The 12,752-nt window shown below is 41.9% G+C and overlaps 1 protein-coding gene and 1 pseudogene across 1 annotated transcript in view; one reads left to right on the top strand and one right to left on the bottom strand.

The window, feature by feature from the left end:
- Positions 1-1,584: 1,584 nt before the first annotated feature.
- The window catches only part of LOC147013912 (S-geranylgeranyl-glutathione receptor P2RY8-like), a 101,783-nt gene continuing 90,615 nt past the window's right edge, over positions 1,585-12,752 (top strand). Inside the window, exon 1 of the mRNA XM_085851266.1 lies at positions 1,585-1,756. The gene's annotated coding sequence lies outside the window, so the exon portion shown is untranslated. The remainder of the gene's footprint in view (positions 1,757-12,752) is intronic.
- LOC147013913 (uncharacterized) overlaps positions 12,144-12,752 on the bottom strand; it is a 1,015-nt pseudogene continuing 406 nt past the window's right edge.

The raw sequence follows: 12,752 nt of genomic DNA, 5'->3' as shown, positions 1-12,752 counted from the left end.
AAATTTCAGGTTTGTTTTCATGTTCCGATTCGTATTCAAAATATTACATTCAATTGAAATTGAATCGTTCCTCGATCATAAACTGATGTTTGTTGACAAAGGACAGAAGTGAACCAATTGCTTAACCCTGCTTTTCACTTTGTGTGTGCAGGGTAATGAACAAGATGTTAATAACTATTTTAACTCGATGGTATCCTTAGAATACTTTCCTCACGCAGTCTTGAGAAGGACTTGGTGCGAGCCAACTCTTCTGACTACGAATTCGAAATTAAAAAATTAAATTCAAATCAAATGGAAGACCAAATAAAATCGGTGCTGCATTGGAGTCATCAGAAGGAACCTGAAAAAGCAAAAAGCAAAGATGGAGTCATCAGAAGGAACCTGGATAGGACTCGGGTTTCAGCTGCTACTCCTCAACCCTCAAACCCATTCATGTGCAGCCAAGTGAGCTTTATTCAAAAAAAAAACAAATCAAAAAGAACGCAGATTCAAAAAATTAAATAATTCGGGTTGTCAGACCATGCGTCCGATCAGGTTGAAATTTAAAACATATATTCCCCATCACTGCGAGATCATAATTTTGAAGTTTCATATCGATGGATGCAGCAGTTCAAGAGAGAGAATTAAAAAAAAAATATTCTCCTTCAATCCAATGTTGCTGCCACACCATGTGACCTATGACGTCATAATTATCATTAAAACATTCTACATAAGTAGTCGCACCTGTGGTGAAAATTTCATGTCAATTTCAAATTTAGGACTTTTTCTATGATTGATGTTACACTCGGGGAGGTTTTCCTGCAGGTTTAGCTGCAGTGAGCGCACTCCCCCTTTTTTGACTAACGTAACTTCAGGAAGAGTTCCATATTGTTCTTCTGCATTTCCTGCATATGATGCTATGTGCTGTGTGGATGGATCCCTTTCCAATTCGATCATTTAACAGCTGATCGGTTGTCAAATTCCAAGTGGAAAAATGATGCTGCTGTTAGATTTCAAAAATCTGTTTAGATAGTAGATGTGAAGTTTGTTTCGGTGCTTCAGCAATTGCGGTCTCAAATTCAAGGGAGAATGAGTAACTTTCACAGTGCCCCCAGTCTGTTGACGAGTGTGATCAATTCAGCACTTCTGAACAAATGTCGAAGGGTCATGGGAATAAGTGTGTGCTTTGGAAGTTTTCATTTCCCATTGTTGTCCGCTCTGCAAATATCCTGAGCAAGACGATGAAGAAGTCTGTTCACCTTTGCTTTGCTGTATTGGCCATCTGACTCCCTGAAATAAGATACTTAAGAAACCACTGAAGCTGTTCAGGAATGACATTCATATGGCTTAGGTAGTCTGCTGTCAGAGGCCATGGAAGGCTATCAGGGTTTTCAAAATCTTCAAGAATAACGTTTTGCAAGTGCAATGTACCCTCAACAATCATGTCACTTGTGCCAAGTTCATATGCAAATTTGACTGCAAGTTCGTTGTGTATTTGTTTCAGAATTGTAAACACGATATGTGTGGAATTCCCCCTGATTGTCAAGTTTATCGAGTTATTTAGGTCCGTCAGGTCGAGGCCGACTTCTAGCGACATTCATTACCAGATTTCTCCGAACATCCCCATCCTGCACTGCTTCCTGAAACCCTGGTAGAGACAGCTTGGTTGCAGCCTTTACCCCATCCATCTACCACATACACGGTCTGCCTCTTCTTCTTCTTCTTCTTCTTCTTATTCCTGCAACCATACTCAACATTCTAATTGGTTCACGAGTCGGTAAGTGACCACTATTCGTTATTGGTGTCTGTCTGTCTGTCTGTCTGTCTGTCTGTCTGTCTGTCTGTCTGTCTCTGTCTGCCCCGAGCATAACTTTGTGGGTTTTGATCCGATCCTGATAAAATTTTGGTGGGAGGTTTATATCAAGATCTAGTTGTGTTTTCCTGAGAATGGGCATGCTGCGCCCATTATGGGCGGAGCCACACCCAAAAAACATGTTTTTAGGGGATAGCCGATTTCAATTTACATCTTCTCCGAGGGGTTTGTCGAATCTGGCAGGGGTTTCGGTATTTGGTTAGCCCAATGGCACCTGCATAGCCCCACGGAGCTCGATTTTTCATTTTCGTCCCAAAGTCAAGGTCACAACGTCACGAACTAAGAAAATTGCGAATTTTGACATAAAAATCATCCGAACACCCAAACTTTGAGAGCTCGGATGATAATATTTTTTATGCATAATCTTGAGGTTATTCCCCACCTAAAGTCTTGAAACCATTTTGCTCTATCCCGAACACCTTGCCCGTGGCGCCCCCTTCAAGTTTGTTTTAACGCTGATTTCATCAAAGTATGGATAATCCGAGGAGTGCGAAATTCCATATAGCCTATATGACGTTATATTGTTCCTGGAATGTTCCAGAGGAAGTTTTGCACCAAAGGTCATAATCCTTGACCTTTGACCTTTAAAGTTCACAAAGGTCAAATTTTCAAAGTTGTGGGAATCTCACCGGGTTTTCGACCTTCTTCGACGAACTAACTCCAATAAGCTATAGCACGTATCCTGTTTCCTTATTTTAATATCCACATTGTTCTGTGACCTTTAAAGGTCATGCAAAGGTCAAATTTTGAAAGTTGTTGAACGAAACCGGGTTTTTAACATTTTGCAGCTAATAACCTGTCACTCGTACCACATCATTTTGATCATTTTTATAACTTGGTCAAACATTATCACATTGTCTCATCCTTGACTTCTGAAACGATCTACATCGTCAAATACCGCTCGTGAACCATCGTCGTCTTCAGACTTGTTCTTCTTCTTATTCCTGCAACCATACTCAGCATGGTGGATTTCTGCATGAATGATGTGTCCAAAGTATAACAGTTTCTGTTTTAACATAAGTAATTTTAATGTATATGGTGGTCTCATTTCCTCAAGAACTGATTTGTTTTTCGCTCACATGGAACATAGTTCTGGGGAGCTGATGGGATGGCGCGTTGTCTGTCCATCTGTCTGTGCACAAATACTTTCAACTTCTTCTCTGAAACTACACATATGATTTCGATGAAACTTTACCACAATGTTCATCATCTTGTATGCACCAAAGTCTGTTCATGGCATTAAAGCAATTCGGGCCCTGAGGAGCTCCACGGGGGTTACCTCCCAAAATATGTACTTGCTTTCTTCTCAGAAACCACACACACAATTTCGATGAAACTTGACCACAATCTTCATGACCCATGATGTACCAAAGTTTGTTCACAGCATTAAAAAAAAAAAATCCATAAATATTTGCTTTCTTCTCCATTACATATTTTGTGGGTCATCCACGACTTCCAGTAGGTCCCTGGTTATCTTATCCAACCACTTCTAGATGAGCACCCAGGGGTACTGTCCCTATGTTTCTTATTGCAGTCCATGGAATTTTTAACTCGTCTCCAACACCAGATTTCAAAAATGTCAATCTTCTTGTCAGGTTCACAAAATGACAATTTTTTTTAAATCTGTGTATGTCATGTCTTTCCAGCTTTGTCTTCACATTTTCTCCCTTGTGGTTTGGGAAAGGATATTTTCTTTCCTTTAGAGCTGAGATCTACAGGTCATACAAGTCGTGCAGTTTCAGAATTTTTTGGTCTTGGATGATTTCACTCTCAATCACCTCTCACACTGTGGTGAAAGCTTGGCTATGTACCTCCTCAAATTTCTTCTTCTTAAGCTTTTTGGCCTCATTTGATGATAAGAGGAATACCACGGGGTAAACCTCCAGGGTCAGATTCTGGTGGTGTGTGGCGGAATGGTGCTGAAGTGTCGTCCACCAGACGGCGGTCTCCTTGGGTTAACCTGAGGCGGTCCCTTTGGGTGAGTGCCTGGAATGTCCTATCTCTAAGAGAGGATGATCACCTGTGTCTGTTATCATCTGAGCTCAAGCGTTTGAACATAGATATTGCAGCACTCTCTGAGTTTCGGAGACTGGATAGTAGTGAGGTCATGGTGGGTGGTTACACCTATTATTCGTCTGGTCGCTCTGATGGTTACCATGCCCAAGGAGTTGTTGTAGCTGTGTCCAATAAGCTGACATTATCACCCTAAACCGGGTAAGATCATCTCGAGATATAAATTTTATACCCACCATCGTCAAGATGGTCAGTCAGCATCCGAGGTTGTGGCTGATTTACGCCGACTCACTGAACATTGTGAGTTTACAGGTAAACTCGAAGAGACGTTACTTGATTTTTTTATAATAGGCATCAATGACGACTCAATCCTGTGGAAACTCCTTCCTGAATCGAACCCCAATTTGGCTAAAGTCATGGAAATAGCCACTGTGTGTATGCAAACTGCCGAGAGCCTGTGTGTGCTCTCTAACAAGTCAAAAGTTATCCAGCAGGACCCATCGGTTAACAAGGTAACCTTTGGCTACAAGCAAAAGTGTTTTAGCAAGCCACCAAATTCACCTCCACCTCCTGACATTTCTGAATCTACCCAGAAGGTTGGGGTAACTTGTTGGCGTTGTGGTGGTAATTATCAAGCTTTCCAATGTCGGTACAGGAATTATACCTGTGACAACTGTGGGAAGCGGAGACATGAAAAGAAGTGAGAAGTGTTGTTCTCGATCGAAGTCGAATAACTTATCTCCTACTTTTCACATTGGGGCGAACCCTCATGCAGCGGACGATAGGTCACAGAGCACAGCCTGCAGCCGAGAGTCAAGTGAGGAACTTTATGAGGTTTTCTCTGTTGGAACAAAGAGCTCCGATGCTCCAATTATAGTTGATGTAACAATCGATAAGATCCCGGTGAGAATGGAAGTTGATACCAGTGCTTCCAGATCACTTATGAGCGAGATCAAGTTCACCTCAATGTACCCTCCGAGAAAGGCTCCTGCACTCTGGCCTGTATCTACTGACTTGAGAACATACACCAATGAGGTGGTTCCTGTGGTTGGCTCAGCTCATGTAACTGTAGGATATGGAAACAGTGTTATGAATCTGGAAGCCATTTGCACACAAACAGACAGCAGTCCCTAAGCTTAGTTATTTCAATAAGTATGTGTATAGTTAGATTCCTGCCTATGTCTAAAGGGAATTACATGTGTGCGCTGTGAAGTTTCTTTCCCACCATCGATTAGTCACCAATTAAACACTGTGTTATGTCAGGTCATTGGGCATGACTACCGGAAGGGGTGAAACCTTACCTCATCCGGAAGGATGGGCTCTCTATTGATGCAGACTTGCCTGCTTTGGGGTAACCGAGTGATAATTCTGCCGAAACTCCATGGGAAAATTATCAGTGAACTCCACAATGCTCATCCAGGCATAGTCACCATGAAGGATATTGCCTGAGCCCATGTTTGGTGGCCTGGTTTGGACAGTGACATTGAGTCCAGTGCACGCCATTGTTACACTTGTCAAGTCCATCCCAAGACACCGCCACAGTCTTCATTGGCCATGTGGTCGTGGCCATCAAAACCATGGTCCAGACTACACATCGACCATGCTGGTCCATTTCAAGGGAAGCTTTTTCTTATCGTAGTTGTTGCCCACTCCAAATAGATTGAAGCTCTCGTGGTGCCATCCTCATCCACTACTGTAACAATTGAAACTCTACGCACCATGTTCGCGCAACATGGTATTCCAAACTCCATTGTATCAGATAATGGATCGTCATTGATGAGTTCAGAGATTCAGAACTTTTGTAAAATGAATGGCATTAAGCACTACACATCTGCCCCCTACAAACATGCCAGTAATGGTCAAGCCATATGTGCTGTTCAGATCATCAAGAATGGTCTAAGTCGCGTCAAGGAAGGCTCCATTCAAATTAGTCTAGCTCGTGTGTTGCTCAACTACCGCACCAGACCACATCAAACCACCAGTCGCTCACCTGCCAAGCTCCTGATGGGTTGTGAATTAACAACATGGTTATCATTTGTGCACTTGGACGTAACGGTCAAGGTCGAGAATAACAAGTATCAACAGAAACGTAATCACGAACAAACGTCTGTATACCGCAACTTCCAGATCAATGATCCTGTACACGTGTTGAACTCCGGATGTGGAAGCAAGTGGTTATCTGGCATCATTATCGATAACATTGGTGAAATGATGTTTCTTGTGAAGTTGTGTGATGGTAGATGCATGCGTAAACATATTGACCAACTCAGGTTACGTCATGGGGAGCCAAACATTGAACCGGCTCAAGTGCCTTTGTCACCCACTCCTGTATTAACACCATCTGTGTTTGAACCTGAGGTTCAAACCTCAAATCAAACCATGTTTGTCTGTCCATCCACAAACGTCAGTTTATGATCGAGGAACAACTTAATTTCGAGTGAATGTTATATTTTGATCACAAATTGGAACATGAATAGGAAAACGAACCTGCAGTTTAGCAATACTTTGGCTCTCAATTTGTCCCAATGCCTGGTGTTGGCTCAATTTTAGGGTGGTGGGCTTGGCATCCTATGATCCTGAGTTCAAACCCCACTCGGCTGTTGAATTAATACCAGGTGGGGTTGACTCTGTTTGTCATCCTTCCGAGGTCAGCAAAACGAGTGCCAGCATGCTGGTATACTGTGTCGGAGTGGCGACCCGTCCAGGATTGTGTCCAATAGCCCAGGAGTCTGCTTCGGCAGCACCAACGCTCTGAACAGAGTATGGTCCCAGTGGATGGATGGATGGAATTTGTCCCGATCACGCATGCACAGGGAGGAGTGAGATAATTGTTTTGACTCTGTCTGCCTGTCTGGCAGTCAAACAAAATAGAAAATAATTCTACACAGGAAACTGTTTTTAAGGATCTTATAATGGACACAAACAACAAGCACGAATAACGAATGTAACATGTTAGATAGGGTGGTGAAATAGCCACTGCATCAATGGTGGGAAACTTCTGGATTTTTTTCCTGCAACCTTTAAAATCTTTATTTTATTTCCATTGAATTATATACTTGAACACGAGAACACAAATCGCCTTTTTGCTACGTTCAAAAACCTTCCATTTACCAGGACTTTTTTTTTTTTGAATATACAATATCAAGGCTCATATAAGAGCTCGACTTAGAAAAAATATTAATGCCCTGAAGGAAGAATAACTGTTTGAGATTCTGCATTCTGACAAATATGGCGGCACATAGTGTTGTGCGGTTACCATCACGCCTGTTATGCAAGGTTCATGAACACATAGTTGCCGACTCTATTGCTTTTGGCAGTTGTCTACCACTTTTTTGTATACTCAAACAGCTGACCAATATTTTATTTCCCAATAATAGCAAGAAATACCTTGTGAAGAGGATGGTCGTTTGGACCGAGGAACTTGTTAGCCGGTGTGTGGGACTTGTGGGCATGCTACAATGAACACAACAGCACTTGCTGTAATTAAACGATGAAACTGTATTGAAAGCAAAAGGTACAACACCGAATGCATGGGCAACATTCACGGTTTATATTCGACCAGTGAAATCTGCACACGATGCTCCTTCGACATTCATGAGCTTGGCGTTCCTGGAATGTCCAATGATGCTTCAGGACGTCCATGCTTGTTGCTTTTTTATACAGTTCAGCAGTCACTCCAAACTCCTGAATCCACAGTCATTCCAAACTTCTGAATCCACAGTCACTCAAAACTCCTGAATCCACATCACTCAAAACTCCTGAATCCACAGTCATTCCAAACTTCTGAATCCACAGTCACTCCAAACTTCTGAATCCACAGTCACTCCAAACTCCTGAATCCACATCACTCAAAACTCCTGAATCCACAGTCACTCAAAACTCCTCCAAACTAACAGTATGCTTGTATCCTGCTGCGAATCGAGTTATGAGATGGATCCACCATGCAGGCATCTTCAGTATAATGAATATTTAGCTCAACGGCGTTCTCAGCTCCACCAGAAAAGTAAGAATTTCCGCCCGACACACATAGTCCATGAGCTACATGGCCAAATTCTGGAAATTTCTACCATGAGAGGGCACCAGATTTTTTTAGTTATTTTCTGTTACCTATATGTATCTGTAACTCAAAACAGCATGATGAACATTTCTGAAGAGTAGCTTAGTTTCTGTGCAGCTAAATGTGGGAGAGAGGGGTTGAAAACCAGAAAAAAAGACTAAGAGGAACATGTTTAACAGTACAAACTTTATCAGACCATTTAAAATCGTTTCTGAGACTCTTTGTTCATCATTATAAAATGTAGTTATCAAAACATGTTAGACCTCAAACTAATATACATTCTGAAGTTTTCTCAGAGATTTGAACCATAATTAACTGATTATTCTATTATTTGACCCAAAGCCTTGATGCAAACAGCAAAACAGGTTTCATACTTGCTGTTTTCATCCACACATTTCCTCACATACTTCATGTACATGACTTATTTATATTCAGGACACAAATATGATAATTGCAGAGCTAAATCTTTCCTATAGTTGCCTTCAGTAAACCAAAGATCACTATAGCAAGAATAACATTAAATTGACATGATGACAAACAATATGATATCTTTCAAGTACATTTTGTTGGAAAGTCATTGTGATACATATACTTCTCTTCCCAGACATAGTAGTTCAAAGTAATACATGATCAAAATAAAATGTATACTTCCAGTATAAATCCATGAATCAGACAATACTAAACATCAAATACATATTAGTCTAAGTCTTTATACATATTAGTCTTTATACATATCAAATACATATTAGTCTTTCAATCCACACAAATCTCACACTCTCACTATGTCTCTTCGAAAGGACCGTTTACAAAACCCCCCCATCCACTTTCTCAACAATCCTCTGGAAGAAGTCTTTTCTTTCAAGCTTCTGGGTCTCACTATCTGCCATGACCTTTCCTGGGAAAGTCACAATTCCAACCTTGCCTCAAAAGCCAGTCGCCGACTGGGAATCCTCCGTCGTGCAAAGTCCTTCCTCGGCCCTCTTGAGCTCCTGACTACTTACAAAGCTTTTGTCCGTAGCCTGATGGAGTACTGCTCTCCCCTCTGGGCTGGTGCTCCTGCCTCCCACCTTTCTCGACTTCACGCTGTCGAAACCAGGGCTTTTAAGATCATTGGCATCTCCCGCAATGAAGCTGAGTCTTTGGGCCTCTCACTCAATCACCGCAGGTTGGTCGGTGGTCTTTCTGTCTTCTACCGACTCCTCTCCAGTCTTGCCCCCCCTGCTCTCTCTGCGATTTGTCCCAACCACATTTCCACAGGGCGCTCAAGGTCCGCCAACAACCCCCTTCTGGTAAAACTACCAAAATCACGAATCACTGCTCATCTTCACTCTTTCATTCCTCTTTTTTCCCGCCTTTGGAATAAACTTCCTCACTCTATTCTTTCCCATTCTTCCCTCCAGGCTTTCAAAACAGCTGTTCACCACCACCTCTTATCTTCCCCCATCCAAATCCTCGATCTTTTCTACCCCCGATAATCCACCCAAGCCCACTTCCTTCAATTCTCCTGCTTTCCTTCCTGAAAGTCCCTGTAATGTCCATCTTCTCCTCGCCATGTTCCCCGTCCCATCCCCATCCCTCTCCCTTCCACAGTTCACCTGTGTCTGTTCCCCAATGTTTTGTCCCTTCCACTCCCACCCCTCTTGTCTCATGCCTCCTTGCTGTGAGTTGTGTGTTAGCTCTCATACGAGCCTCGACCAAGGTATACAAAAAAAAATAAAAAAATAAAAAAAATAAAAGCAATGAACGATTTAGGTTGGATAAAAATGTTATCAAAACTTTCTCACGTGAAATGACTGAATTGGCGATATGTCTTAGAAAAAAAAACCCCACCCAAATCCTCCCATGGGAAACCTCGTTTTGACCTCAAATCCAAGATGGCCAACATTGTACAGGTGCAAAACTTAAAATGGACCTAATAATTTTGGAAAGAAACAACAAAGAAACACTTTTTTAAGGTGTCATTTTAAATTAATTTGAGGACCCCCATTCGTTTAGTGATACTTATAAGATCGTTAGATATCAAGGTCAAGGTCAACATTAAACTTGACCGAAGCAACGTTAAATTTGACCGAAATTGTATCAAGAGTTATGCCAAAATGATAGTTATTGATAAAATATATTGGTTGTTATTGCCACATATACCATTAAGATGCTCATTCATTTAGTAATAGTTTTGAGGTGATTGGATATCTAGATCATGTGATAAATTCAAGGTCAAGGTCAAATTTGATCCTAATTTGACCCTGAATTTGATCAAAATGATGCAAATCGTCTCAAAATAAAGTACATTGGATGTATCATTTTCAATGGACTCTTTCAAGATGTCCATTCATTTATTTATGAGATTGGCATCGAGATCATAATCATAGCCAAATTTAACCAAATAAGTAAGAATCCAAACAGATTTTGTGACCTTGCAGTGACATTATTTTGAAACCCGTGTTAAGGTGTCTAATAACAAAGTTTACTATGCCTGATCACTTAAATGATATTGTATGAGTGATAATTTTTTAAAGTCAAATTGCAATGTCAATCCATTGTATTATTATTGAGATCTACATCCTGGTCATATTCATCCTGATTGTCCACATGTGGCACATTCATGCATGTTATTCCCCTGCATTGGCCACAAGCTGGTGTGCACTGTAGTCCATTCTTGCGGCAGGTGCATGTTTTTTTGTCACACTGGCCACCACAATTGCACCGAATTATCCTGAGTCGCTCTGGTGCTGCTGGCTGAGTCATCCTGAGAGGCACAAGACTGCTGGGAGTGGCTTTCCAACCCCAAACTGCAGAGGCGATATCATTGCCACGCCATCCCTGCACTTGGTGATAAGTCCGATGACTATGAAAGGTGGCTGCGTCACTTGTCGGCGGAAGCTTTTCTGAAGATACATATTGTGTAGAAGTAGCGACCTTCAATAGGAACTTCGTCACCCTTGCTGCATTGAGGCTTAGTGATGTAGTGCACCCATATATCTCCAGCATGGCATCTTCTCCTGCCTGTTCGATGTCCTGTTTCGATGAAGACGGAGACATAAAAACGGTGGCTGACTTGCTCAGTGCTGCATACTTCGTAAAAACAGTCACTTTGCCGATTCCATATGGCCTTGATGTGTATCACACACACTGAAAGCGTGCAGGAAAAGTAGACTTTCCGAGTCTACTTTGGCCAGAAACCCGTATTTTGATAGGTCTCGGGCCGAATGAGTTAACTAATGTGATCTATAGGTGATGATGCCACACTGAGCGATTTCCCTGGTTAATACGCATCATTTGATGAGCTTTGAGATCAAATTTTGATTAAATTTTACAATGACCTTGACCTGAACACATAATCGTGACCTCTAATGGTTCCGAAAATTTCACCAAACGAACGGGAGTCCTCAAATTAGTTAAAAATGACACCTTAAAAGTGTTTCTATGTTGTTTCTTTCCAAAATTAGGTCCATTTTAAGTTTTGCACCTGTACAATGTCGGCCATCTTGGATTTGAGGTCAAAACGAGGTTTCCCATGGGTGGATTTGGGTGGGGTTTTTTTTTCTGATGAGACATACCACCAATGAAGACATTTCAGGTGAAAAAGCTTTGATAACATTTTTGTCCAACCTCTATGGATCATGATCCGTTCGTTGCTGTGCCTATATACAGTTCACATCTGTTCGTTCATTCATCATCATTCTCTGAACTGTCAGAATCCATGACGTCATCATTTTCCTCATGATCCTTCATGTTGTCACACGTTTGTAGGCTGCAGGCATCTGTGCACTTCAAGCCATTCACCATGCACTGACAAGATAGCAACTGGCAGCTTCTCTTGCACTTGCAAGACAGGAACTCCAGGACAACTTCGGGGGCTAGTCATCCAGTTGACTGCGAGCTGCCCCACTTCATCCAAGGTCCACCCATTACTGTCAATGGGATTTTGTTTGCTGGGCTTGCTGGTCAGGGATCTCTGCCAAATGGCTGCTTGGTAGTTTGCCCTCACAGCATGCATCTTCAGGCAATCCTTGCATGGAGGCAACTGTGAAGAGTCTACGTTTCCGTTCTTGATTCTGAATAATTGGTACTGCATTTCATTGACTTCTGAGATGTCTGTCTGAGCCACGTAAAGACGACAAGTGAACCTCTCCAGATTTGTCAGTACTTCTGCAGACAATGTCCAATCTTGCCCTAGTTTTCTGAATGCCTCTTGGAACTGGACATTCTCCTTCAGAAGTTTCAGAGCAGCCAATTTTCCTCGTCCACTGAATGCGCTGACTGGTCTCTGATGTATACTGCAGATTGGTTGATGACGTGTCTTATGTCATTTGTAGACTTTAGTTCCTCGACCTTATCCTTGAGTATAACATTATCTGTAAGGGCTTGTGCAAGTGATAGATTATCAGGATATACAAGAACCCTACCATTTGTCTCAGTGATGAAGTGGAGAGACTGACAAAATTCTGCCTCCAACTTACGGCGGATGTGATTTTTGGTCTGTTTCTTCACATCTTGGAAGCCATATGTTCTCATGAATTCTACAAGTTTGTCAGTTAGATGAGTCAGGCAAACAGCCTGAGGATTAGTAAAAATAGTGTCCCTGATGTGCTTGAACAACATCATGTATGATTCTTGTTCTGCTTCTTGGTAGGCCACGTCTTCGTTTGCCATAGTTGCAGTCACAGCTTTGGGTTTCTCATCCCTCGTGTAATTTCTGTAACAGGTCTTATGATAGTAGGCCTCTGCTGCCACGAGTTCTCGTGATGTTATGGCCAGAATTTTGTTGTCAAATTGCCTAATGGCTGCTTGTCGAACCTTGTCATCAGAACAGAGCTCTAAAGACTGCAT

Source organism: Eptatretus burgeri, chromosome 13 (genome assembly GCF_056783735.1).
Source record: "Eptatretus burgeri isolate ZD-2024b chromosome 13, Ebu_testis_v1, whole genome shotgun sequence".
Lineage (NCBI taxonomy): Eukaryota > Metazoa > Chordata > Myxini > Myxiniformes > Myxinidae > Eptatretus > Eptatretus burgeri.
Note: the sequence above shows the minus strand (reverse complement) of the source record. Positions and strands in the feature narration are given on the sequence as shown.